We start from the raw sequence: 26,414 nt of genomic DNA, 5'->3' as shown, positions 1-26,414 counted from the left end.
TGGCTGTGTGTGTATGCACATTATGTCAGAATTCACTGGACTGTTTAACATCGCTGCACTCAAGGCTACTGAATGAGTCATACTTCAGTAGAAGGTGATTGACAGGATCTGCACAGAACAGGAGCAGAGCCTATTGCTTGGCTTTCCCTTGTTAAATTGTTGGGGGAAAGCAAAAGTTGGATGACACTGGATGAGCCAAGCACCTTGTATAAGATTTGGGATCCAAGTGTTCGTGAACAGTCTTATTGGAGAGCCCCTGAATGCATCTGTGTGGTCAGGGCAGAGTGAAAGGTCATGATGCCAGCCTGCAGCGTTCATTCTCTGGCTCTTTAGAGAAGAGGTCATCTAACACCAACAGGAAGCATGAGACGGCGAGTGCACAACTGTGTGCCTTAGCCGTGCAACATGGGGCACGTGGCATGTGCTAATACGAGGTAGTAGGGGATAGAGAGCATTGGGTCATCACAGCTCTGTGAGCACAATGAGAAGGCAAAGAAGACGAGGGGCTGTGGCAGGTAAGATCCTGGGTGTTGAGACTCCTCATTTAAAATACAGGCTATGGGGAGAAACAAAGGGAAAAGGAGAATTCAACCTGCAGCACGTGTCTGAACTAAGCCCAAGTAGCATGCTGCAGAGCTGCAATAGGATGTGAACAGGGTTTGCTCAGCAGCACCTGGCACACGGTAAGCATCCGGCAGGAGGCAGGGGCCATGGAACTGCTGTGCAGTATCAGCAAGCAAGTGAGCCCAGAGCCTGCCTGCCCCAGCTGAAGTCCGACCTCCTAGCTCTGTCCACTCGGGGTTGTCTGTCCTCTGGATTAATAATATCCTTCCTTTAGATGTCATGCAGACTCATTCACACATGAAGAGTACTTACCACTATAACCTGGACATACTTATGATATTAAGTGCTTTATTGCTATTTTTCAGTTATTCTTACTCATGTGCATACATATTCAATGGCAGTGTCTTCAAAAGCTTCATTAAAATGCCTAGTATTAGAACACTATGGACAGATTTCAATTTATTTGTTTTTTTCAAGATTTATTTAATTATTTAATTTTTATTGGTGAGTCAAATTTACGGAGAGGAGAGACAGAGAATAAGATCTTCCATCCACTGGTTCACACCCCAAGTGGCCACCATGGCCAGAGCTAAGCCCATCCAAAGCCAGGAACCAGGAGCTTCTTCTGGGTCTCCCACATGGGTGCAGGCTCCAAGGCTTTGGGCCATCTTCCATTGCATTCCCAGGCCACAAGCAGGGAGCTCGAAGGGAAGTTGAGTAGCTGGGAAATGAACTGGCACCCAACTGGGATTCCAGCACATGCAAGGTGGGACTTTAACCACTAGTAAATAGTAAGAGAAAATGAATTTCCATTCTCTGGTTCAGTTCCCAGATTCCCACAATAGTCCAAGATGGGCCATCTCAATGCCATTAGCTCAGAATTCAATGTAGATCTCCTGTGTGAGTGACAGGCAACCAAAAATATGAGCTATCACCTGCTGCCTTCCAGCATCTACAATTCAAATCGTCACTGTACTCGTGACAGTAGTGAGCTGCCTGACATAGGTAAGAGTCTCATTTAAATCATGTTTCACATTTAATTTGGAACTGGAGACAGAAGTGCAAGAAGGTGGCACCCATCCCCTTGCTGCTGCTAAGCATTGGAAAACTGAAATTTTGACCTCCCGTTGACGGTGAGTTAAGGATCAGCTTGGATATCGAGTTTTCTCTAAATCAAAATAACCTCTGTTTCATGGTGACCTTGACCAAGGAGTCAACTAAGTCATAATATCCCTAAAAAATGTGACATTCAGGGACTACTGTAGTGTAGCAGATTAAGCTCCCTGTGGTGCCGATAAGGACACCAGATCAAGTCCTAGCTGGCTCACTGCCAACCCGGTTCCCTGCTAATGTGCCTGGAAAATAGCAGAAAATGCCCTGGGTGCTCGCTTGGGAGGCCTGGGTGAAGTTCCTGGCTCCTGCTTTGAGCTCAGCCCACCCATGGTCATGGCAGGCATTGGAGCAGTGAACCAGTGGATTTTGAGATGTAGTATCTCTTCTGTCTGTCTGTCTCTCCCTCTCTCTATCTCTCTTCCTCTTCCTATTGTTTTATCTCTGCCTTTTAAATAAATAAATAAATAAAAATAGCCTTTAAAGGCAAATATTTAAAAAAATAGGAAGTCATACTTGAAAACAGTGTGCACCAGCTGATGGGAAAGTAGGCATTCCATCTTTAGCTGCCAGTTCAAATGTTGCACCCTGGGGTTCATGTAGAAATGAGACAGGCTTGAACCAAGTGGGGGGTTGCCGTGCCTGTGCTAATTTGCTTCTGCTCGATTGTGTTCCAAAACAGCACAACAGATGACTTTCCGGGATTTAATATAGCCTGCATCACTGTTTCTCTCCAAGATGTCCGCAGCCCCCCTGTGTGTACAGGAAGACGCTGTCATCCACAGGCGTCTCTCGGCGTCATAGGCCAGTGGGTGATAACGAGGGTGTGTCCCTGGAAGTCCTTCTTGGGTGACTCCCCTTCCTCTCTCCCCGGTCTGACAGTGTCCCTGGAAGTCCTTCTTGGGTGACTCCCCTTCTCTCTCCCCGGTCTGACAGTGCTCTTCCCTGCTGTTTCATGAGGTGTCTGTCACTTTCCACCAGCACTGCCTTGTCATTTGCTACATCCCAGAGGACCGGGGCCTCTTGCTGCCAGCAGATCCCCTGACATGTCTTTCCCGTAGGACTGAGCTAAAGATGTTGTTAGGATGTTGGCAGAGGATGACAGACCATGGGCTGCAATAAGCACTAGCAGCTAAAATGGGTGTGGAAGTGAGCGCAGGGCAGACAGCCATTCATCCTGCAGTACTTGCCAGGGGCCACAGCCCTCCAACCCTGAAGTTCTGGTTACAGCTGGAAAATTGTTCTTCCTTCCTGCACCAAGTCTGGGAAGCTCGAATTATCCACTGCTAACATCTTTTTGTTTGCACTCAGTTTATTATTCTTAAAATTAATCAGAAACCAGGAGATTAGTGCAGCCAAGAACTGGGATGATTTTTTTTTCCTTCTACAATCACTATAATTACTTTATCTCGAAAAGAACTTTATCTTGGCCACTCTAATGAGATACTCTCCGATGAAATAGCATTACAGCTGAAAGGTTTCTGATGAGAAATGGTGCAATAAATAGAATAAGATGTAAAGTGCCTGGCATGATGGATTTTGTTTAAAATTGGTTTATAGATTGGGGACAATTTATGTGAGAAAATTTATTAAGAAATATAGTATAAATGTATAATCATTCCTAAACTTAATATTTGTTACAGATTAATTGTTGGTCAGAAGCCTACTGGCTTCTCTTATTATTAAAGTCTACCCTCACATCTATGTAATTAATTGAAGTCTTGGAATGTATTTAAGCTTCCTTTCTGGTTTGAGAATGAAGAACTTTTTACCGGAATATGCATTATTCCCTTCATTCCCACTGCAGATTTAATTGTCAAGCATTTGGGAGCTTTTAGAATACTGTGGATGAGTTATGACAAGTTATTTTTCAAAATTATTTATATATGCATTATTTGAAGGGCAGAGAAAGAGAGGATAGAAGAAAGGAATGAAGGGAGGGAGTTAGAGAGCTTGCGTTTGAGAGTTCACTTCTCAGATGGCTGCAGCAGCCAGGATTGTTTCAGCCAGACCCCCGGAGATCAATCCAACATGGTTGACAGGGACTCGGCTCACACTACACCGCATCCCAACCCCTGTTCGCATGAAGTTTTATGGGCACAATCTGGATGGGATCTACATCCTTTCAGCTTTGTGTGATGACCGTGACCTGTACACAAGCCAGTCCATGAATTATTGTCACACCAAAGCTTCAGAGTTGACAGTGAGTGGAACAACACGGTGGTGTTGTCTTCTGACACAGAGCCATGCCACGTTCACTTCTCTCCTTTCTTTCCACCATCTGTTTTCCCTTGGCTTTGTAGATGGCTTCCTGCTGCCCCCTCCTCCTGCAGCTAACCCTCCTGGCTTTGTTCTCTCGTGCCCACTCGCTCTGCATGCTCATGGTAGTGCTGAGTAGCTAGGCTGGGGAAACTGACCTGTGCCCAATCTCCCTTTTACTGATACCAGTACTCAGAATGTAACCAATCTAAGATAAAACAAAGATAGAATCATAGTACCTTGAAACGTTAGCATGAAAAATTCTCAGATTTGCTTATTTGTTTTTGTCTTAATGTATTATTCTTGGTCATTTACATGTGTCTCACACACCCAGTGTAAGTTCTCGATGTAGAGGCAATTCAGATGCACTTCAGGGAATCGGTGCCAGGCAGCACAGGCGATTTAAGGTTGGAAGTTGCAAGAATTTCAGCAAATGCTTCCAGTACCATTTTCTTGAAGCTTGAAGTAGATTTGGATAATCAACGCCTTGCTTTCATCCATTCCTCCTGTATCATTCAACTTTAGCAGCCACCTTCAATGGCTTCAGATAACTGTCCCAATTCATTATTTTATTAATTTTACCAAATTTATTAATTCACCACAAACTTTTAGTGAATGATAAGATTCTGAAGCTTATATTTCAGTTTCATCAGATGTTGCAGTTTTTATTCCTTTCTTGATTTTCCTTGGAATTTTAAGTTATTTATCCAACAAATTTTGATAAAGCTCACAATTTGAAAGCTAAGCATTTGTAGGTGATTTCATAATTTTGTGAAAGTTTTCTAATTGTGTACATATATATGTATGTACACACATATATGTTTTTATGGACTGATAGAAGGAATTAGTCTACTGTTCGCTGTATTATTTATTATGAGAATTCAGTACATATCCAAAGTGGGCCAGCAATGCAAAGTATAAAGTATAAATGCCTGTTGGAATAAATAGCATGATATCTGTAATACATTATTTAGGAAATATGTAAAGTGTTATATGTAAATATAGGAGAAGGCAATCTCCCATCTGCTGTGCCCTCACATGGCCACAGTGACTGAGCCTGGGCCAAGCTAGAATCAGACACCACAAGCTTGTTCCAAGTCTCCCACGTGCTTGCAAGGCCCCAAGGATCTGAGCAATGTTCTGCAGTGATCCCAGACACACTAACAGGGAGCTGGATCAGAAGTGGAACAACCAGGAATCAAACCAGTGCCCAGAAGGACTGTGAGCATCACAGACAGCAATGTAAGCCATCATGCCGCATCTGTCCCTAAAATCATTTTTGAAACAGCGAATCTGCCCCAACAAAGCAGCAGATTGCTTTAGCTCCATTCACGGTCCCTTTCTGCTGTTACAGACATTCTTACTTTCTCAGTGTTTGTCTTGTACTTACTATTTCACTTCAGTTCATTAAAACCCAACACAGTGTTGCTCAAGGTTGGTGACGGGTGGGCTGGTCCAGCTGATCATTTTCTGCTGAGTTTAGAGTCGGGGGTCGAGTCTTACTGCTTCCCTGTTTGGGGCCCTCTCTGTAACTGATTTTTAAAAGTAATTATTTTGCTTGCAATGTTTGTTAGAAAAAAAAGTGTGAGAGAGAAAAAGAAAAAGGAATAACCTGGCAGATACAAGTTCCCTGAGTGAGCTACCTTAGAATGAGTGCACCTGCAGAGCCAGTTTGCCTTTAGAGTTAAGCTTACCTTCACACTGCCGGTCCAAGCGTACAGCCTGGAGAGCCGGATGGAGAGCCCAGTGGATACTCATCTTCATCTCCAGCTCCAGCAGGTGGAGAATAGCATCTCACTGTGTTTGCTTTGATATCCAGCTGTGTTTCTGATACATGCTGCTAGTATGAAATGATGAAAACGAAGGGCAGAGAATGTATGGTTTGTAATCCTGAAAAGCTATTTATATTTTAAAAGTATAATAAACTCTTTATTGTGTCCATAGAATGAGGCAATTATTACTGATTGTAATTTATTCAGTGTTTGTCATAAACTAGGTTCCACACTCAGCACTTCATTTTTAATTGTCACTGCATTTATATGGTGCTTTTCCTAATTTTCATCTATGTGTGCCATTACCACAATGAAATTTAATTCCTTTTCAAGGAAAAGATGTTGGAAATTCATAGCCTGTCAGTTACCTGTGATATGTGGCCAGTAACTTATTTTAATATTGGTTGAGTAACATAGAATTTTATGCTCTGTACAGGATAATACACTTAAAATATTCATGAGAAATGTTTGTTGGAACTACATAGGATGGTTTAACATAACCACAGCCTACCAATATTTATAACGCATAAAGAACAAATTGGGTTGTCTGTTTTTGAAGAATATGTATTGAGGGCCTGGTATAGTAGCCTAGTGGCTAAAGTCCTCACCTTGAATGCACCGGGATCCCATATGGCTGTCGATTTGTGTCCCAGCTGCTCTGCTTCCCATCCAGCTCCCTGCTTGTGGCCTGGGAAAGCAGGCGAGGATGGCCAAGGTCTTGGGAACTTGCACCCATGTGGGAGACCCAGAAGAAGCTCCTGGCTCCTGGCTTTGGATGGGCTTAGCTCTGGCTATGGTGGCCACTTGGGGAGTGAACCAGTGGATGGAAGATCTTATTCTCTCCCCTTCTCTCTCTCCTTCTCTCTGTATATCTGACTTTCCAATAAAAACAAATAAATATTAAAAAAAAGACTGTATGGATTAAGTTGGAGTTATATAGAAAGTGACTGACAGAGCAAAGATGCCTTCCAGTCACCGGTTCACTCCCCAGATGGCTGCAATGGCAGGGCTGGGCCAGGTCTAAACCAGAAGCCTGGCGCTTCTTCCAGAAAACATGAGCTCAAGGGTTTGGCCCATTTCACACTGCTTCTCATAAGAGAGATTTTCTGAAGAGAAATTTTACACATATTGTATTTGTCATCCTGTGGTTGTGTGCATCCTGTTAAAAGGGATTGTTTCACTTATTTATGAGCAAGGTTGTCACCTCGCACGGAGCACTCAAGCAGCAGAATCCGTGCGGGTATGCTTGTGCCCACGTACCTGCTTAAGGACCACACTGCATTTGGATTTGGGGAGGCCCCCATCTTTGCTGAATACTGTGTTCAGGACAGGGTGACAGTGGGAGCTCCAGTGCCGGCCTGTTCTCTGTTACAGCCATTCTCAGTAGCCGATTTTTGGCCATAAGCCGACAATTACTATCCTCCTTCTCTTCAGCAAACCCTTGCTTTTCAGCCTTAGGACCATCTTATGGCAAGAAATTGTTGGCTTATGCCTGTCCTGTGCATCCCCCAGTGGGACCCTTGTGTCATCCATCAAGATCTGAGTACAGAAAATGAAGAGTAGGTTGAGGTCTACCTCAGGAGGGTGGCAACCAAGAGCAGCTGTATTTACAAATACATAATTCATTGAGATCGCTTCCATGAACTCATCAGTTTCATTGCTGACTTAAAATTATATCACCATCACTGTACCTGTGTTAGACATTTGGCCTGCCTTAAACTGTGAAATATTGTTTTTCTCCAATGGCTGTTTCTTCACCCAGCAGATGCAGCTTCCTGGTTTTTTTACAGGAAGAAATTGATGTGGTATCCATTTGACCACTTAGAATTATAGAAATGGGAAAAAAAAATAGATTTTTAAAGAAGCAAGTTTGTTTTGTTTTCCTCCTTTTTTTTTTTTCTTAAGAAGTAAATGGCCCAAAATCTCACTAGGGGAAGATAAATAAAATGTAGTAGTCTTATCTTGTTCCACAGTAGATCCTTTATCGATTCTCTGTTAAAAATATTATGTAGTACTAGTGATGGGATGTGAAAGCCACACTCAGAATGCTACCTTGGAAATCAGCAAGACAGAGCAGGGCGCATTATTGTGCAGAAGCATTTGTGCTTCATGCATGCATGCCGTCCTCCATCTGGGAATATCAAACTACCTGCATAAATGCGTCATTAAAGCTGAATGGGAAATGGAGAGGTTAATTGACTTGACTTGGGTCACACAGTGAGAAAGAAACCAAACTGAGAATTACATCTGGCAGCTGGAGCTTAGGCTCTCAATGAAAGCGTGAGTATTGTGTTGCATTCGCTTTGTTATTAGGACTGAGGGAGAATTGAGAGTGACTCTGCAACCTTTCTTGAAAGAAGTCACTTTTACCACGTTTCCTAAGGTGGGGTTCAAGGTTCAGGAAACGCACACAGAGGTAAAATGTGGAATTTTCTTTTCATGAGGAGAAATCAGAGGAGTACAAGGAAAATGGAAATCAGGAAATGAAGGAAAGGTCTCATAGATCCTAAGTTTCTGAGTGAGTAGGTAGCCATGCTGGTCAGTGGAGAACGCTACAAATGGAGCCAGGATCCTTGACCTGTGTCCTGCATGGGTCACGTATCTCTGGATACAACTAAGGCCTTACAACACGTATTAGTTTGACTAAAGCATGAGTCCTCCCAGTTAGTTTCAAAAAATTATATTTCTGTTTAGAATGACAATGACTTGTATCTGTTTTAACATGCTGTAAATCTTTGTTTCCACACAGGAGATTTCATATTAACATAAAAATCCACCCTAAATAAACATACACTGACCTACTGCCTAGAAAATGATTCACAATGAAAATGCTTATGTGGAACAATAATTTAAGGCTGACAAAGTCAAAAGCCTCCTTTCTCCCAGTCAAGTATTGAAAACCAAATGTTGTGTCTCTTTGTCACTGCAAAGAATGTCTTAATAACGATAAGCATAGACAAAGTTGACTAAGAATCCTATAAATTGCATAATATTACCATAAACAGAGAAATATTGCATAAATAGATATAGGAAAGTTGAAATATGTGAGTTCACAAAGTAGATTGGTATCAAATAACAGGAGATTCCTTGCCTGCTTCTACACTCCATTTCAGCCTCAACTCCAGAGTTGAGCAGCTGGATTTTCATAGTTCTCCATGCAGATTTTTTTAAATTAATTTATTTATTTTTAAAATAATCTTACTTAGTTGATTAGGGTACAAAGGGTCAAGGGCTACAGGAAAGTCGATAATACCATTGTTTCCACACTAATATCATTTTTTCCCCTGTATCTGGGGACAGGGGAGAAAAGCCCCACCCTGCCTCCCGCCCATCCCCGGTGCCCGATGTGAGGCTTGCTCCGAGGATCCTGCTCAAGCAGTTTTGATAGTTCAGCGTTTCTGAATTGCTGCCAATCTTGCCATTCCAATTGTGATAAAATTTCTTCAGAATCCACTGGCTGACACAGTCTCTTCATGGTTGGGGTTCTGAGATCAGCAGTTCAGTTGGAGGGATCTCCAAAGAAACTTCATCTGAAAAGATCCCAAACCTGATTCTTGTGTGAGTTTGCCAGTACAGGGTCTGGCACAGTCTATCACCCCAATCAGCTTTTGCACATGCTGGTCGTTGCAATTGCCGGGTCAGTTCTGTTTCCAGAACCAATGAGTGTTGTAGTCCAGCTTGATCTTACCCACTTCATACTTGGCCCTCGGGCAAACCAGTAGGAGCTGCAGCCTACTTGGGAGCTACTTCCCTGGTTCCCATGCATGCCAGTATGTACCACAGGCTTGTTCAGTCTGTCCCACATCCCATTTAGCTCTCGTACTTGTCAGTGGGCATTGAAGCCTAGTTCAACCCAACCTACCTACTATCCAGCCCACACACATACTGGCAGGTGCCTTTCTGTCTAGCCATCCCTGCCCCTTTCCTGGTTTTCATGCTCTCCAGTGGGAGTGGTTATCCATGAGGGAGGTACCCACTATCTCCCTACTAGGCCACTCCAACTTCTGGACTATGCACTTTCCAGGTGGTTCTGACATTTAACTTAACAGAATTAGCCCCCAGTACCAGCCTCTGTCATCTGATGATGTGGCAAAGCCCAACCAACCCTCACCCACTCTAATTTTTGCTTGAACCAGTCAGAACAGTCAGCCCAATCTGGCCCTTCCCAAATCTAGCTCACATGAGGCCCACAGGTGTTGTAGCCCTGCCTGGTCTGGTCTGCCCCCATCCCATCTCATGCTCTCCAATGGGAGTGGTTGTCCAGCAGGGGAGCCCACATTCCCCTGCCGGCTTTGCCTCCTCCCCCCAGGTTCTCACGTGGGCTGTTTGGGCGCTGCAAACACATCTGTTATGGCTCACCTCACCTTGGCATTCCTTAATGTGCACTGGTATGTGTTGTGACCGAAACTGGCCTTACCCATACTCTATGGTCCTCGGATTCACCAGTGGTTGATGTGAATGGGTTCAGCCTGGTCTGCCCCCCACCTATGCCATGTGTATGATGGTGGGTATCTTCCTCTGGCCTGGTCTGGGTTCCTCCATATTGTGGTTCTTGCACTCAACTGTAGGGGCTGTGTTCCAATAGAGGAGTTTCTCAAAGTCCTCCATTAGAACCTCTCCTTATGCCAGGTCTTGCGGATACTGGTGGTTCCATGGGCTAGACCTCATTGCTGGCCTTCAATCCATTGCAGTTCTTGGTGTTGGCTGTTTCACCCCAGCCAAGGCTTGTCCATACCCAGACACCCATGCAGATTTTCATTGTTAGAGTTTCCTTGGTCTTCCAGGGAGTCTTCTCAGGCAGAATATCAAGTTTTATTATTATTATTTTTTTCACAGAAGATCTCTCTCTGTTTTTCTATTGGACCTCTCATATTCATAGAATGTGTTTTAAGACTCTGGGATCACAAGTTGAACCCAATGTAACTATCTCAAGAGAAGAGCTATCCTTTTTGAGTCATTCCATCAAAGCCCTTCTCTTCACTCTAGATTTGATTGAAGGAGGATATTCCCGTGTGGGTGGTTGTTGAAACAGTGGAACTTTCCACTAAGAAGTCATCTACATAGATTGTCTTTATTTGACCCTCCAGAATATACACAGGGGTTTTCAGAAAGTTCATGGAAGAATGGAACATAGAGATAAATTTATCTTGGTAAAACAAATATTCTGAAATCCATGTGTTTTTTCCCCATAATATGCATTTTCTGTTGAGCTTCTTTGAAGACCCCATCAAGCACACAACATTGGTTGGGGATTTAAAATTGTACGATGTGCTGGGCAGCGGATGAGTGGGGTCTCTGTACTTTCCATTTAGTTTTACTCTGTGCCAAACTTGCTCTAAGAAAATGAATTGTCTATGACTCAATTTAATTTTAGATTTCTAAATCTTTATTTGGATTCAGTGCTTCCTTTGGTTTAGACTATCTATTATAATTTCTAAAACTCTCTCATGTAAGCAAAATATAGAAATCCCTGAATAATTTAAAGAAATTTTCATGCAAATGACCTTTATTGATATTATAGGACATATGGTACTATATAAACTAGTCATGGTGGGCAAAATTATTATTGTATATCTGAGAAAACTATGTGAGATTTATAGAGAACAAGATTTCAAAGAGAGAGAGAGAGGCAGGAAAACGTGGGGTTCTAACTTAAATCCACAATAAAAAAAAATATCCTGAAGATTTGCCCATTCTGCTCCATGGCTTCGTCTCTTAGTAGGGAACTGACTAACTATCTTTAGTTGGCACATCATTATTTTTAATACTGCTTGTTCTGTAGATTCCCTGAGGCATTTAAATCATTTTAAATGTGCAAAACCATTGCCATTATTTTCTTCTAAGTTGTTTCTATATTTTCTTTGATTTCTTTTTTGGCTCCATTTTTGTTGAGGCCACAGATACCACTGACTTGTCCTTTGCTAAATGTCATGTTAGAGATGTTCCAGCCGTCTATTAAATTCCATCTTATGTTGTCAAGATATTAAGAGCTGAAAATTAGCTGAAACATAGATGCTTGGTAGCACAGAGCTGTTCTGCTTTCACTTAGACTAAGCTTTTATTCAGTATTCTCTCAAGGGAAAAAAAAATACAAATCCCTTCTAATGAAGTACACAGAAAACTTAGAATTTGACCTGACTAACCTAAACTCCTGTGTTTCCTACTGTTTCCTTGGTTGATATCAATGGCTTTGAATAATGGCTTAGGTGGCTTTAGTCTTCATTTGCAGCAGTAAATCCAACCTTTTTTTTTTTTTTGATTGTTTAATTTGGAAAACGGTGCTTTTGAAGAATGCATAGCAGGAAAGTCCACTGGTGTGAATATCGGGTTCTCGGGGCTGGCACTGTGGCGCAGTGGGTGAGTGCTGACAGTGGTGCTGATATCTCACGTAGAAACATCAGTCCAACTCCTGGTGGCTCTGTCTTCCATGTAGCTTCCTGCTAATGTACATGGGAAAGCAACAAATGATGGCACACGTACCTAGACACCTGCCAACCATGTGGGAGACCCACATGGAGTTCCTGACTCCAGGCTCCAGCCTGGCCCAGCCCTGACAGCTGAAGTCATTTGGGACGTAAATTAATAAATACATTATCTCCCTCCCTCCCTCCCTCCCTCCCTCTCCTTCTCTTTTGTTCTTGTTTTCACTGTGTGTGTCACTGCATTTCTCTCATTGTAATTTTCAAGTAAATAATTTTTAAAAAATTAGTTTTGTAGTTGATTCTAGTATATATTTAATGAAACAAATTGTAGATTTACTATCTACAACTTCAAATGTGTTAAACATCTGTTTTGAAATGGCTTTGTGTTGTGTTGAGCTTGGAAATATGTAAAGTTCTTGAAAAAAGCCTATAACATTGGAAAATGTTATTTGGCACATGTTTTAGGTGAAATATGTTCTAAATAATATCACAAATCTAAGAAAATATCTATTTATATGTTTAGAAGCAAAGCCCAGGACACATTTCATAGTAATGTCAGTTTTTGCCTTTATTAGATGAGATTTTATTAAGGTTACACTGTAAGACCAAGGTAGTCAGTAGCATTTGTTACATATATTACAGTTTGTGTATAAGAGTTCTGAAATGAATGCCTCATTTAGGAGACTGAAATGGGTACTCTTATAAAGTGGAGAAAATTGCTTTGCCTTAAGTTTTTGTATGATTTACAAGTAGGTACTTCTGAACATTGCCCATTCCACGCTACGATTTCTAAATCTTTAGAAAGCAAGCGTGGAAAGTCTATGTGTGACTCCAGTGAGTGTTCGACAATGGAGGGAAGGCAACAGGAAAGGGATTTTGGAAGAATGGTTTAGAGAAAGAGATGATAATAAATATGTTAATTCCTTCACTGGGATGGACGCACTAGAGAACTCTTGTATGATACAGTCATAAGACTTTATTGTTGACCAAAGTGGCTCGAAGAACAAATGGAGCACAGGATTTTGGATATCGTGTTAATTAGCAATCATTTGTGTAAATGATTGCCTGTTCAGAATGGCAGCCACTGGCCAAATGTTACTTCTGAGATTTTAAGGAATTTAATTGAAGGATTATTGGACAACTTCTCAGTCACAGGAGCCATGTTGCAAGTGGTCAGTGAACACTGGCCCCCAGAGGCACGGCAATGACTGTATCTTTCATGTAGAGCAATGATTCATCACAGAAAATTGTACTGGATAGCACTAGTTTAGAGGATTCTTACTGGCCAGTGACTTTTTTTTTTTTGTAGGTATGGATGGCATTTAAATCTCTTAAATGTATTTTCTAGAGTGAAGAAGAAGAGAAACAGGAAAAATAGGAACATGAGCAGTAGTTAGCCTGGCCACTGCAGCAGTGAGGAGTGTAGATGCCACTGGGGAAGGCACATTGGTTCGGTTCAAGGTTGCTTGGGTCACATTTCTGGGAGTGGCAGATGGGGGATGCGCAGGTACCCCTTGTCCTGGTTCTCCATCACCTGTGTTCTCTCTCACAGATTTTTAGCCACTTTCCACCGCAGGTCATGCTCACTGTCAGAATTCACTGTGCTTCCCAACATGTGAAAGCTGGATGTGATGCAGCATTGTGTTGCTGAGCAGAAAGTAGGCATTGTTGAAAATCACATGGTGGTGGAAAATACTATTTTTCCCATGAAATTAAAATGTGCATTGCTCTAGTTCCCATGCATTGATTGAAATACCTTTTAAGACTCATTTCTTCAAATCAGCAGCCAAGTGCCAATCGTAACTTGTCAGTCACATTGTAAAACTCATCTGTTAGGGCCCCAACAGCTTTAGAAGTAGAAGACAAGTAGTTCTCATCGGGCATGAGTTTTCTGAAATATTTCAAATGATGCAATAATAATTCCATTGTAAAATAAATTTAAGAATATAGTTTGCTTTAACAATCATTAAAGCTACCATTAAGGAACAGTTATTGCCATTTGCTGTGTAAAACAAGACCAGTGTAGGGGAATCTCCCAGCTCAGGGCCAGGACATTGCTGGTTTTCAAGGCTTCCCAGAGACTCGGGAGCCTAGTCAAGTGGGGGGTGGGGCAGTCCCAGCCTCCCCACAGCTGGCTTGGCAGCAGGCTGCTGTACCATCTCCAACGTGTGTGCAGGAGGAGGAGGTGATGCCCAACAGATCAGAGAGTCATGCCCATGAGGTGTGGGTGCTGGCCTCTGCGCTAAGATAAGGCTGGCATGGAGAAGCAGAGAGGGTAGATGCAGAAGAATAGAGAAGGAATGCATATACTTTTAAAAGTCTGTGGAAAATGACATTAGGTGATAGTTTTATTTTGGTGTTAACATTTTCTTGAAATCCATGTATAGTTTCTATACAATGCATGCTTCCTCTGTGCTTTTTAGAGACTCGTCATATATGGCACATACACACAATAAATTACTGATTTACTTAGGACCTTGAAAGACACAGAGGAGCACCCAGTGGCCCTCAGCAGAGACTGCATTGGTCCATGAGTTGCCTAAGAAAACAATGCCACTGCCAAGCTGTGCTCATGTATGGCCTGCTAGATTCGAGAAAACAGACAGACTTTCACCATGTGGAATGTTGCCAGCACTGTGCATCCGCTCCTTAGGATTCATAAGACAATGCTGTTTGGTCTTAGCATCAGAAACAGCAATAAAATAAGCAAATGGCTTGTGTGATTTATGGAGTTAATCCCATTTTCCTTGCTATGCTTGCTTGAAAGCTTGAAAATAAATGTGCACCCAGCTTTGAGCAAGTGTATGAAACTGCAGCTTGTCGTTGAGATTGGAGCGTTGCCACTGGCTGCAGCAGAAGTTTCCACCTCTGTTCTGCCCATGGAGATCTTCATGTAGCTATGCTGTTACAGGCAGCCTTGCACTCTTTCTGATACACAAACAACCAAATTAATACACAAACAAGGTTCATTTCTTTAAACACAATGTTTTCCTACTATGTTATCTATAGTGATTGAACCAGAATGTATTTCATTTCTTCTCATCTGAGGTCCTGTTTAGTCTCTGCCATCTCTGAGTTGGGTGAGGCCATTGTGTCTGTTCTAAGGCAGATGTAATACATATGGGACAAATTAATGAACAAATGATCTTGGGAGGGTTTTAATATTCTGTGTCTTTGGCAATGACTTTCTATCCCTCATGTTCCTGCTATCTGCTATTAAACCTATTCATTTGAAGGGCTAATTGACCATTTATTGGTAAAGGTTTGATTTATCAGGAAATTGCCATGTTTAGCCCAACTACTGTACGTGCATAAGTGGTACATTAGAGGGGACCCATGTAGGGCTTCACTCATCAGCATGTCAGGGAATGACAGCATTTTCTGTTTTTTGCCTGTTTGGGATAAAGCCTCATCTCTGGCTCAGCAGCTCGCTCTTGGACTGTCTGGTTTGTCTGAGTTGTGTGTCTCTTCCCCTTCAGCCCCGAGTGACATTGAGATGTGGGCATAGGGCTCGTTGGGCGTCAGCTTGCTCTTACAGAACCTGTGCTCTGCCCTGTTCAGAACCTAAGCTGATTGTTTGGCATCTTCAGTCACTGTCTGCATCCACCAGAGGGGACTCTGCTCGCATCTGTGCCATGACAGGCAGCTGGTCTCTGCTGACTGCAGAGCTGCCTCACACTTGCTGTGTTTTGTCCAAGTTCAGCCCTGTGGTTCTCCCTTCAGGCCTGCTGCTGCGCCTCAGGAGGCTCTGAGGTTAATGACTGTCCCTCTGATCACCTCTTGAAAGTTTCATGTAGAGAGCTGATGCTGTGGCATAGCAGGGAAAGTCGCTGCCTGCAGTGCTGGTGTCCCATAAGGGAAATGGTTTGAGTCCTGGCTACTCCATTCCCAATCCAGCTCCCTACTAATGTGCCTGGGAAAGCAGCAGAGGGTGGCTCCAGTGCTTGGGTCCCTGTATTCACACAGATCCAGACGAAGCTCCTGCCTCCAGACTAATCCACCTCCCACTCTTACAGCCATGTGGGGGGTGAACCTGGAAAGATCCTCTCTCTCTCTACCTCTCTCTCTCTGTAAACTGCCTTTAAAATAAATACGTATCTCTCCGCCTAAAAAAAGAAATTATTATAAAAAAATTTTTTCCTAGAAAAAAATTCATCTTGATAATAGACGTTGGAAGCATAATTACCTTTTAAGAGTAGGGGAAGCCATGAAGGAACATTCAGGAAAAAGTCTAAACTCTGCTTGGATGGGGTGTTGTAAGTGTTTAATTAACATATCATTGAGCGGTATGCTGCAGGTGTGTGCCTCGTGCTGTGTGCCATTCACAACCCACAGAAGAGTCACCTGCTCAAGTCCATCATTCTCTCCCCGCCTCGTGCATCTGTAGGGTTGTCACACCAGATTTTCTGCTCACCGGGGGTGGGCCCTCTTGTGCACACAGCTGTGAGCTCTGCACACAGTGCCCCAAAGGCAGCAGTCTGTGGCCTGAGCCAACAGGACCAATCCATTTGCGTCTATTGTTTGCCCCTCCTCCCCCCATCATTTTTACCCTTTACCAGGGTAATTTCAATGGGTCTTTTTTTGGGGGGGTCATCTTATTTTTGTATGTGTGTGTAGAAAAGTGGACTTCCTACAAATGGGTATTGGATACCACATTCAGAGGTCATTATGATACACATGAAATTCATTGCTGGAATTCTGGAAGTGGTTTTACTTTGTTGTGATTCTCTGTGAATTTCAAGCCAAACTGAGAAAGTGACAGGATGAAAAGCATTGTTACTGTGATCAGCATACCCGCCCCAGATAAATATTTTCAACGGCAAAGATGCTGTATTGTCGAATCGTGTCCGTCCCCACCTGATTGCCTGGGCTGCCTGGAAACAAGCTCCAGAGCGCTCTGCTGTGATAATCTGACGATCTCAAGTGAACCTTTCTTCCTCCTTTTTCATCTTTCCCCCATGCCTGCCTTGGCTAAATGATGCACAGTCCTTTAATTTTGTTCCAATCAGACAGTTTTCAAAGGTTCTTGACCAGGGAACTAACTCAACCGCCATGTCAACAGCCTGATGAGCTTTGCAGTTAACAAAGGCAGGAGGTAAGCAGATTAGACTGCAAGCTTGAGTGTGCAAGTCCAGCCCACAGGAGCTGAGATCGGTGGTGGGAAGTGACCATGATCACTCAGCCTGCCATGCTGGAATTCCACACCGTCAGCGCCACAGCTGCCAAGCCAGCAGGTACCAAGCACAGAAGTGCAGCTCTTTGTGTGGGACAGTTGAAATGATCTTATGAAATTCACCATTCAGGAGAAGCTGTTCTGCCAAGAGGAGTTTAACAGGGATAGAATTTGTGAAATCCTCCTGTGCAAGTAAAAGTTGGAGAATTCTTAATGAAATCATTGAGAATGAGCCCTGAGGAGAATAGGTTCTGCAAGGATGATGCCGCCCTTCTGGTCCTACAGATCCTGCCTCATGGCCTCCTGGACATTGTTGGATCAGGACAGTGCGTGCCTGTGCCAGAGAACACCTCCTTAGCCCGCGGCGATGGTGCAGTCCTGGTGGTGAATGGCTTCTCAGAACTTGCTTGGCATGCCCCCTAGTGTTCTCCATGAAGAGTCCTGGACACTGTCAAATGAAGGACATTGACAGTGTCAGGCGGCCTGATGGCTTTGGGGCTGTGGCGCCAGCGTGGGTCAGAGAGGCACCGCTGTAGCCTGCTGCTGGACACTTTATTTATTTATTTTGTCTGGCAGCTGCCACTGAGATTTACATGTCCCTGTGCAAAGCACTCTCCTTAACTTGCTTTATATATATATATATATATATATAAATACAGCTCAACTTCGTTTTTTTTTTTTTTTCCTTTTTATCACATCTGCAGAATATTTGGAAGACACAGTAAAAACGGACCTGCTCTTGAGTTTTGCTGAGCTATATCAAAACTCCTGATAACATTTGTAGATTACATCAGTAACTTCCAACAAAGGAAATAGTTCTTCAATTGGGTTTGTTTTATAATATAACACACTCCACGCTCACAAAAAGTGGGAGATCCAAGCCAGAAAAACAAGCATTTCTGACATTTTAGTGGTGATTCCTAATGGGCTCTGGTATGTGTTTGCACTCTATTAAACAAAAGCTATTTAAAAATTTCATGAAAAAAAAAAACATGTATCATTAAGAAAAAACGACCTGGATTTGGAAAATACCTTATACCAAAGTGACTTGATCTTTGATTCCATTTTTTGGAATTTATTAAGTGCTGGCACAGCTTATTGTTTTTCTGAGTTGATTGTCCTAAAATGATTTATAACAATTCTTTTGCTGTTATTTTTTTGAAAGCTTTTGTTTGTTTTCAAAAGCAAAGAAAGAGAGAGTCATGGACATAGAGAAATCTCCCAGCCACGGGTCGCCCCACCCCCCCATGACCATCACCGAGGCTGGAGCAGACAGAAGCCCAAGATTCCGTCCGGGTCTCCCATGTTGATGAGAAAAGCCGTCACCTGCGGCCTTCCAGGGTGCATGTGAGCAGAACACGAGAGCCAGCAGCAGGGCATGGGTCACAGTACACGGCATGGATGTGCTCAATGCTTGCCCCAATGTCAATGTTTAATTTTTTAAAACATTTTAATGGAGGAATGATACATCCTATTGATTAGTTGCTCTTATATATACTCCATTTCTATGTTCTGGGTATGAATACATATGTGTAGTTTGTGTTTATGTGTGTGATTACAAATAGTAACCCAATGAATAAAATATGTGTATGCCTGAGTTTATGTTGCAGGTTTATGTCATTGTGATTTACATCCCTTTACTTGTATCCTTAATTTCCAACATTTTTATGAGTTTGATTCCAAAGAATGAGTTTTTGGGTAGAGGCCATGAGCATTTTTAATTTTAGTATTTCTGGTGAGATTGTACTTCTAAAAAGGCTATTAGCAATTTACTTTTCTTTTTGCTCTACATTTATGTAAGTTTTCTTTTTTCAGAAAAATATATAATTATTTATGGTTCTAGTCTGATATGAGGCAGTATTATTTAGATGTTTGTTGAACATGTCCATCTGTCTCCTGAAGTAGATAAGCCAAACATGGCAGACAGTAGCCTTTTAACTATAATTAAATTCTATGCAAATTTCTAATCTATCAGTAACTGCTCTAGCAGTTCAGCTCTATGCATATATCTATCTAATCTATATGTATCTCTGTCTATTGTTTTTCATCATTGTGCTTTATCTTTGTGCCTTATCTTCATAATTGAGTATTTATTATGTGTGAACAGTGAATGGTGATAACACCCACAGTGAGGCTCCTGGGACAGCCTTTGTAAGGGAAAGGTGAAAGCGATGGTGCCCACAGGAAGTCCATCCTCAGCCCCCCCCCCCCCCCCGTGCTGGGTTACTGAGACGGTGCCAGTCTGTGCTCCAGTGAGCACATAGCTAGAGATCCCAGCCTTGCCACTGTGGCCGTGCATCACAGGGAACAGTGGCCTGGCACGCAATGGTCCACCGGCACTGATTTCACTGCTGGCCTAAACACACAGTTGCCGTATAACTCAGTAGGATATTGAATACTCTCTCAATACTGATCTTGCTGCATGTGTCCACATGGAGTTAATTTCTGAACCAGAGCACAGAAGGCTAAAGTCTTTAATGTGATTGGTCTCCACACATTGTTGCCAAGCATTGTTTCATTCTAATAGCCATAAATACCTGCATAACTATATGTTGTTTTCAATACATGCTCCTCAAACACCTACTCTGTGCTAGAAAGCTTTTCAGGTGCTGAAATTGTAGTAATAATAAAATAAAACAATAATAATAATAATAAAACAATGAAGCGCTTCTTATGGCTTTCAGATTATTATGTGGAGAATATAGAGCAAATTTCATGCACAATGATGAGTGGGATTTGAGAAAATCCTAAGAAGGAAGGTAGGGAATTCAAGGTGTGAATATTCGATGGATGAGGGATGTACTTTGAAAATGAAGGGATTGCCTGAAGTTCTTGCTGTAAGGGATTAGGAAAAGAGAGAATATGAGGACACTTGGAAGGTTCAAAGGTTGTTTTTGTTTGTTTGTTTTCCTAATTTATGGACTTGCTTGTTCCTGGGCCATGCCATCTATGAGGATTAGAATGACTGGAAGACTGGCAGAAGTGTAGACGGTCAAAGCTGAGACTTCTGTCACTGTTTTCCAGTCAGCCTATCCACATGGCATACATTTCAGGTACTGACCGTTTCAATGGTTTTTAAGGTCATGGGCCTTGGTGAGACATTAAAAGGAAAAGTGGGTCAATGTTCCCTCTTTGGGACATGTACCATTTGTTTGGCATCACTTTACCTTTATAGAGGTACTCTGGTGTTCATAGTTTTATTTACTTATTTATTCATGTGTTTGTTTATTCATTCATTTACTGATGTAACTGCATAGGCTTTGGGATTCCCTCCCCATCCCCCCACAAGTCCTCTTCCTCACACCAACTTCCTTTCTATTATCACAATGCATAGTTCTTCATGAACGTTCATAACTCTATCACTCCTCCATTTAAGTGTATCCTGACATTGTAGGCAGCGTTCAACAACCCATTGTCAAGATATATTTAACAGTTTCATTGGGAATCCATCTTTGATTTGGAAATAGAGGTGCAAACTGCATTGTATCTTCACATCTGGATGTGACAGTTTCTATTCACAATTACTATACATCCCTTTAAATACAAAGCCTTAAAACAAAGTCAGCAATGAGATGGAAGATGGAAAATTTACAACAGGAAATTAAATAAATAACAGCTACTGAAAGACTTATGTATTACTAAAGAAATGACAAAGAAAGATAAAAACTTCTTGAAGCAACCGATGCTACTGTATGACCTATGTGTCAGTGAAAAAAATTAATAAGGGAAAAAGGACAAAGAAAACTGTTTTGAAGAAATAACAATAAAAACAAAAATATCAGTGCCCAGGAGATGTAGCCAAAACAGTATTGAAAAGAACATTTATTACATCATGTGGGTGCAATCATGTCTCATAAAAATGATCCATTCATTAATGAATCTCTAGGACTTATGAAGAAAGACAAAATGAACAGGAAGCACAAAAGGGTAAAATTCACAGCAAAAATGAATTAAAAACTAAAAAATATTACAAATTGAAGCAGTCATTTTTTTTATGAAATGAGGAAAACAAACTTTTAGCCATATTAACAAAGAGCAGCACAAAGAAACAGCCAATTAAAATTAGAGATGAAAAAGAAATTACTCCAACTTCCTGGTCTTTATGTGGGTCATGACACTCCTCGTATAGGCAATGGTAGAAGGTGTAATATTTTGTTGTCTAAGTATATTTGCAAGTTTCATTGGAAGTCTACCTTCCTTCCTTAGTAGAGATACATTCTGTGGATTTTCCTTGATTCCTGGTAATCTGGTCTCCATTACATCCTTCATTTGTGAGGTTACAAGTGTGTTTAATTACCTTTTTCGTTTCTGTTTTGTATTTTTGATGGATGTTGTTTTATATTACAGTGAGCATATCATATTTGTCCTTTGAGGATTGGTTCATTTCACTTAGCATAATGGTGTCCAGTTGGGCACATTAGGTTACAAATGAGAGAACATCTTTCTTCTTAATAGCCGAGTAGTATTCCATAGAGTAGATATACTACAGATTCTTTGTCCAGTCCTGTTTTGATGTGTATTTAGGTTGTTTCCATGTTCTTGAGATTATTGATTGTGCTGTAATGAGCACAGGGGTGCAGGCTGCTTTCTCAATATGTAGGTATCAAATATTTTGAATATATTTCCAGGATGGAATTGCTGGGTCACATAGCCAGTGAATTTTCAGTTGCATGAATATACTCCATACTGACTTCCACAGTGGCTGCACCAGTCTGCAGTCCCACCAGCAGTGGAGTAGGGTGCCTTTTTCTCCATATCCTTGTCAGCAGTTGTTGCTACAGTTCTATTTGTAGGCCATTCTTACTGGAGTTAAGTGGAACCTCAGTGTTATTTTTATTTGAATTTCCCTTATTGCTAGGGAATTTGCGCATTCTTTTCATATGTCTGTTAGCTATTTGTATTTCTTCATTGGAAAAATTTCTGTTAATTTCCTTCATCGATTTCTCAGCTACTTTGTTTTGTTGTTATTGTTTTTCTAGAGTTCTTTGTATATCCTGTATATTAACCCCCTATCTGCTGTGTAGTGTGCAAAGATTTCCTCCCACTTTGTTGGTTGCCTTTTTTTCTTGTTGATTGTTTCCTTTGCCTGCACCTATATCTTATAGAGTATTTCCTACATTTTTTTTTCTAAAACTTTGATAATTTCTGGGTGTAGGCTTAGGCCATTTGTCCATTTATATTTGATCTCCGTGCATGGTAAAAGGGGAAGTTCTTATTTCTTATTTCTGCATGCTGCTATCTAATTGTTCTAACAGCATTTGATGAGGATACCTTCCTTCTTCTCTGGGTTGTTTTCTGATTTTTTTTTGTCAAAAATTAAATAAAATATTTCCACAGTAAAAAGAAGCTAGGTGACTTTGTTAAACTTAGCCAGCCCTACAGACACCATTCAAAAATGTGTTAAAAACAGAAATAAAAGAGGTTAGCCACATTCAACGATGCAAAATGGGGAAATTCCTCCTGCAAAAAATCCACAAAAGAAAAGAAAGTTAAACAGAGACCTAAATACAAGAATGAGAGGACCAAGTCACAACCTGCTGATATAGACGTTGACCACAAATGGCCTCAATTCACCATCAAAAGACATAGATTCACAGAACGGATCAAAAAAGCAGCACCCATCTATCTGTTGCTTAAAAGAGACACATCTAATCAATAAAGATACACAAAAACTGAAAGTGAAAGAATGGAAAAGGATATTTCATGTTAATGGAAAGGGAAAAAATCACGGGTATAGCCACCTTAATATCAGATGCTATAGATTTCATCTTGAAAAACATTAAAAGAGATGAAGAGAGACACTACATAAATAGTAAAGGATCCATCCAGCAAGAAGAAATAAAAAGAAGAAACGTATACATGCCAACTACAAGGGCACCTAGCTACATGAAACAATTATTGATGGACCTAAGGGACATACAGATGCCAATACAATAAGAGTGGGTTATCTTAACACTCCATTAACATCAACGTACAGATCGATGAGACAGAAACTCAGCAAGGAAGCAACAGATTGCACACAGACAACAGAACAAATGGACATAATTGGTATTACAAACCTTTGCATCCCATGGACACTGAATATACATTTTTTCCCAGCTGTACATGGAACCTCCTCTAGGATCAATCATGTTATATGTCACAAAACAAGCCTCAGCAGTTAAAACAATTTGAAATAATCCCATGCATCTTCTTACTGTTTGTAGTCTTGAAAAACACTGGTTATCCATGGGCCAGATTCTTCTCCTCACAGACCTGGCACTTCCAGGAATAAGTGTGAAGCCAGGAGTGCACAATGTCACGTTTTCTCCTGTAACCGTGAGCGGATGACACAGCAGCCTGTGCATCTGCAGTGGTGTGTTGACAAGAACACCAGGATGTTCCCCTTTGGTTTAATTCTTACTATGCAGGCTCTTGCTATTGCCTGTTCATCAGCCTGTTAGAGAACCTGTGGGTTCTCAGCATCCTGTTAATACTTTGATTTATGTTTGAAGTGCAAGTATTTACTTTTAGGTCATTGAAGTCATAACATCTGTTACAATGTTTGACTCACAGGATTATGTTCCCTGTAACAAAGCAGATTTGCAGGTGGTACATTGTATAACTTTTGGAACTTCTTAAGTAATTAGTGAGCAAAAATTTTGCTATTTATGAATAAAATGTGAGGTTAATTCAAAAATTCCTTGGAATATAGAATTGAAAGATAAGTATTATTTTTGATGCAAACATGTTTGAAAGACACACGCATGAAACATCTTCAAAAAGTTCATGAGAGAAGGAATATTATGGAAAAATGTGTGAATACAAAGTTTTTTGTACCAAAATACGCTTATCTTTTAGTTCTACTGTCCATAAACTTTTGGAACTAGCTTTGTATAAGGTTCGCCATTAGCAAGCAAAGCCTCTGGGTGATCCTCAACATAGAGGGTAAAAAAAAGGCATGGTGATGCCTGATACCCATGGAGTACCTGGACCCTAGATCCTTGTGAGATCCAGTATGTGAGGGATTATTCCAGAAACTCACCATGGACACCAACACCTCATCGTCAGGAAGGGCCAAACATGGTCACTCATAGATGATGACTCTTCTGAACCCACCTGGCCCTTCTCCCTGTGTCTTTCTAAAAGCATCGGGTGTCTGCCATTGTTCCAGGGCACCTCCTGCTTGGTCCACTTCAACTCATTGTCGGTAGGATAGACCTGTTCAGCTGGGAGGGAGAGTCCCAGCATTTGTCAACATCAGATAACCTAGGATTGAGATGGCCTAGCCTTGCCTTTGTACCTTGCTTCATCTTATTCTGGATGTGATTATTTTTCTTAAGTCTCTTTCTTTTGTCTCTCAAGCTATGTCCTTACATTAATTTGAAACACCATGCGACTCCAGCATTTTGATTTGGTCTTCTGCTCTGGAATCTCTGCAGTTATCTATCTGGAAGTTGGTCCTGAAGTCTGCTATAGCTGCAAGGTGATTTCCCCAGAGCCACAGAGCAAGAGTTGCTTTCTGTTAATTACAAGGATAAGTGATTAGTGCACTTTGAGGCTGACGGATAACTGGGAGTGCAGTCCATTTCCTGTGAATGTGTCTGTCTCCTTTGTGGAGCCACTCGGGGCAGACAAAAACACCTCAAGAGGTCACACAATCCCTACGTTGTCTCAGAGCTCTCAAGACTGTCTCCCCCTGTGTCTGCTTGCTTCTGTTTCCGAGACATGTGATCAAATTCCATGTAGCTCCAGAGGCTCCCAGTACTATTGTGCAGCTAGGAAGGACACACCAATTTTCTGTTTGGAAGAACCATTTGTGAAAGAGCAGGTGAGGATGTGTTTCCTATGAATTGGATGAGTTGTGTGTGAAGTGAACAGGAACAAAGAACAAGGGAACGACTACCTGACTAGAGGTGAAAAATCATGTACATGCCTTGAGCAAGGGCAGAGAATTGATTAGAAGCTGGAATTGATAGTGATCTGGACAAATGGTGAGATAAAGCCTGCTCCCCTGGGAGGTTGATACCCTTAAAATACCTTGGGTATTCATATTATTACAAGAGCTGTGCTTTGACTCAGAGTTGAGAGCTAGAAAATGAGAATAATATAGATTAAATGAACTGCAATATTGAATCCATGCTTTATAAAATAAAATTTTCTTTGTGTATATGTTCAAAACCAGAAGACAGAATCTCATTTGCGGGTATGCAATTTTGTGTGTGGGAAGGGGACATGAGCTTGGGATTCAGCTAAGTCTTATTTAATGTGTGTGGGTAAGTGTTTATTTCTGTGTGCTTGTGATATAGGAACAAAATGTGTAACAGCTGTGCATCAGTAGATATGAACATGCGGATTTCCTCTGTGTGTATTTCTTAGAAGAAAATCGTTACCGTGGACAGCACCATCACCTTTTTCAAGTGCATTTTAAATCATATAACTTGAAAAATGTTGCCTGTAAACTGCATGCAAACTGCACCTAAAAAGTGAACATAATTTATTTTCCTGATGATTGCTGCATGCATTTTATTTCTCACCGCCTTCTCCCCTTGTGACATTCCCTTTAAATGATCAGAATTGTGCATAGAGCTGGATAGGTGTTGGTGCTGGAACACTAACACACCATACTGTATAAACAGGTCCCATCTGCAAGTGCTGAGCACTGTGGACTCCCTCTCCCTGGCTGATAACGATGGTGAGAATAGCTAACGCTTACTGAGCATTTCCTCTGGCCAAGTGCAGCACACTCATTATCCCACCTTTTCGTCACAACACAGTCCTGTGAGGTCATATTGTATTTCCGCTTTGCAGGCAAGGGAACTGTCTAGTCCACAGTCTCAGCTGGAGGCAGAAATCTGGTGTGAGCTCACCACCAAGCCTGATTTCGGAGGCCTACGCTACACGTCCTTGTCCTGATGAGAGCAGGACAGGGATGCTTGGGACCGAAGGAGAGCATCTCATTCTCACATGAAATAACATTGGTACACCAGACTCTCCCCAGGGCTATGTCCAAACAATTTTGCCAGATTATCTTGTTATTAAAAAAAACTGCATCAGAAAACGTGATGTGAGAGTAAAGATCCTAAAAGGGGGACCTGTCTGCTGCATGCTAAACACTTTCCCCAACATTGCCTG

General features: G+C 41.6%; 1 protein-coding gene across 1 annotated transcript in view; it reads left to right on the top strand.

The window, feature by feature from the left end:
• The window catches only part of PRKN (parkin RBR E3 ubiquitin protein ligase), an 888,769-nt gene that overhangs the window by 226,691 nt on the left and 635,664 nt on the right, over positions 1 to 26,414 (top strand). The gene's annotated exons all lie outside the window — the stretch shown is intronic.

Source organism: Ochotona curzoniae, unplaced genomic scaffold, assembly GCF_017591425.1.
Source record: "Ochotona curzoniae isolate NIBS_2020 unplaced genomic scaffold, NIBS_Ocur_1.0 scaffold_3890, whole genome shotgun sequence".
NCBI classification, from domain to species: Eukaryota; Metazoa; Chordata; class Mammalia; order Lagomorpha; family Ochotonidae; genus Ochotona; species Ochotona curzoniae.
Note: the sequence above shows the minus strand (reverse complement) of the source record. Positions and strands in the feature narration are given on the sequence as shown.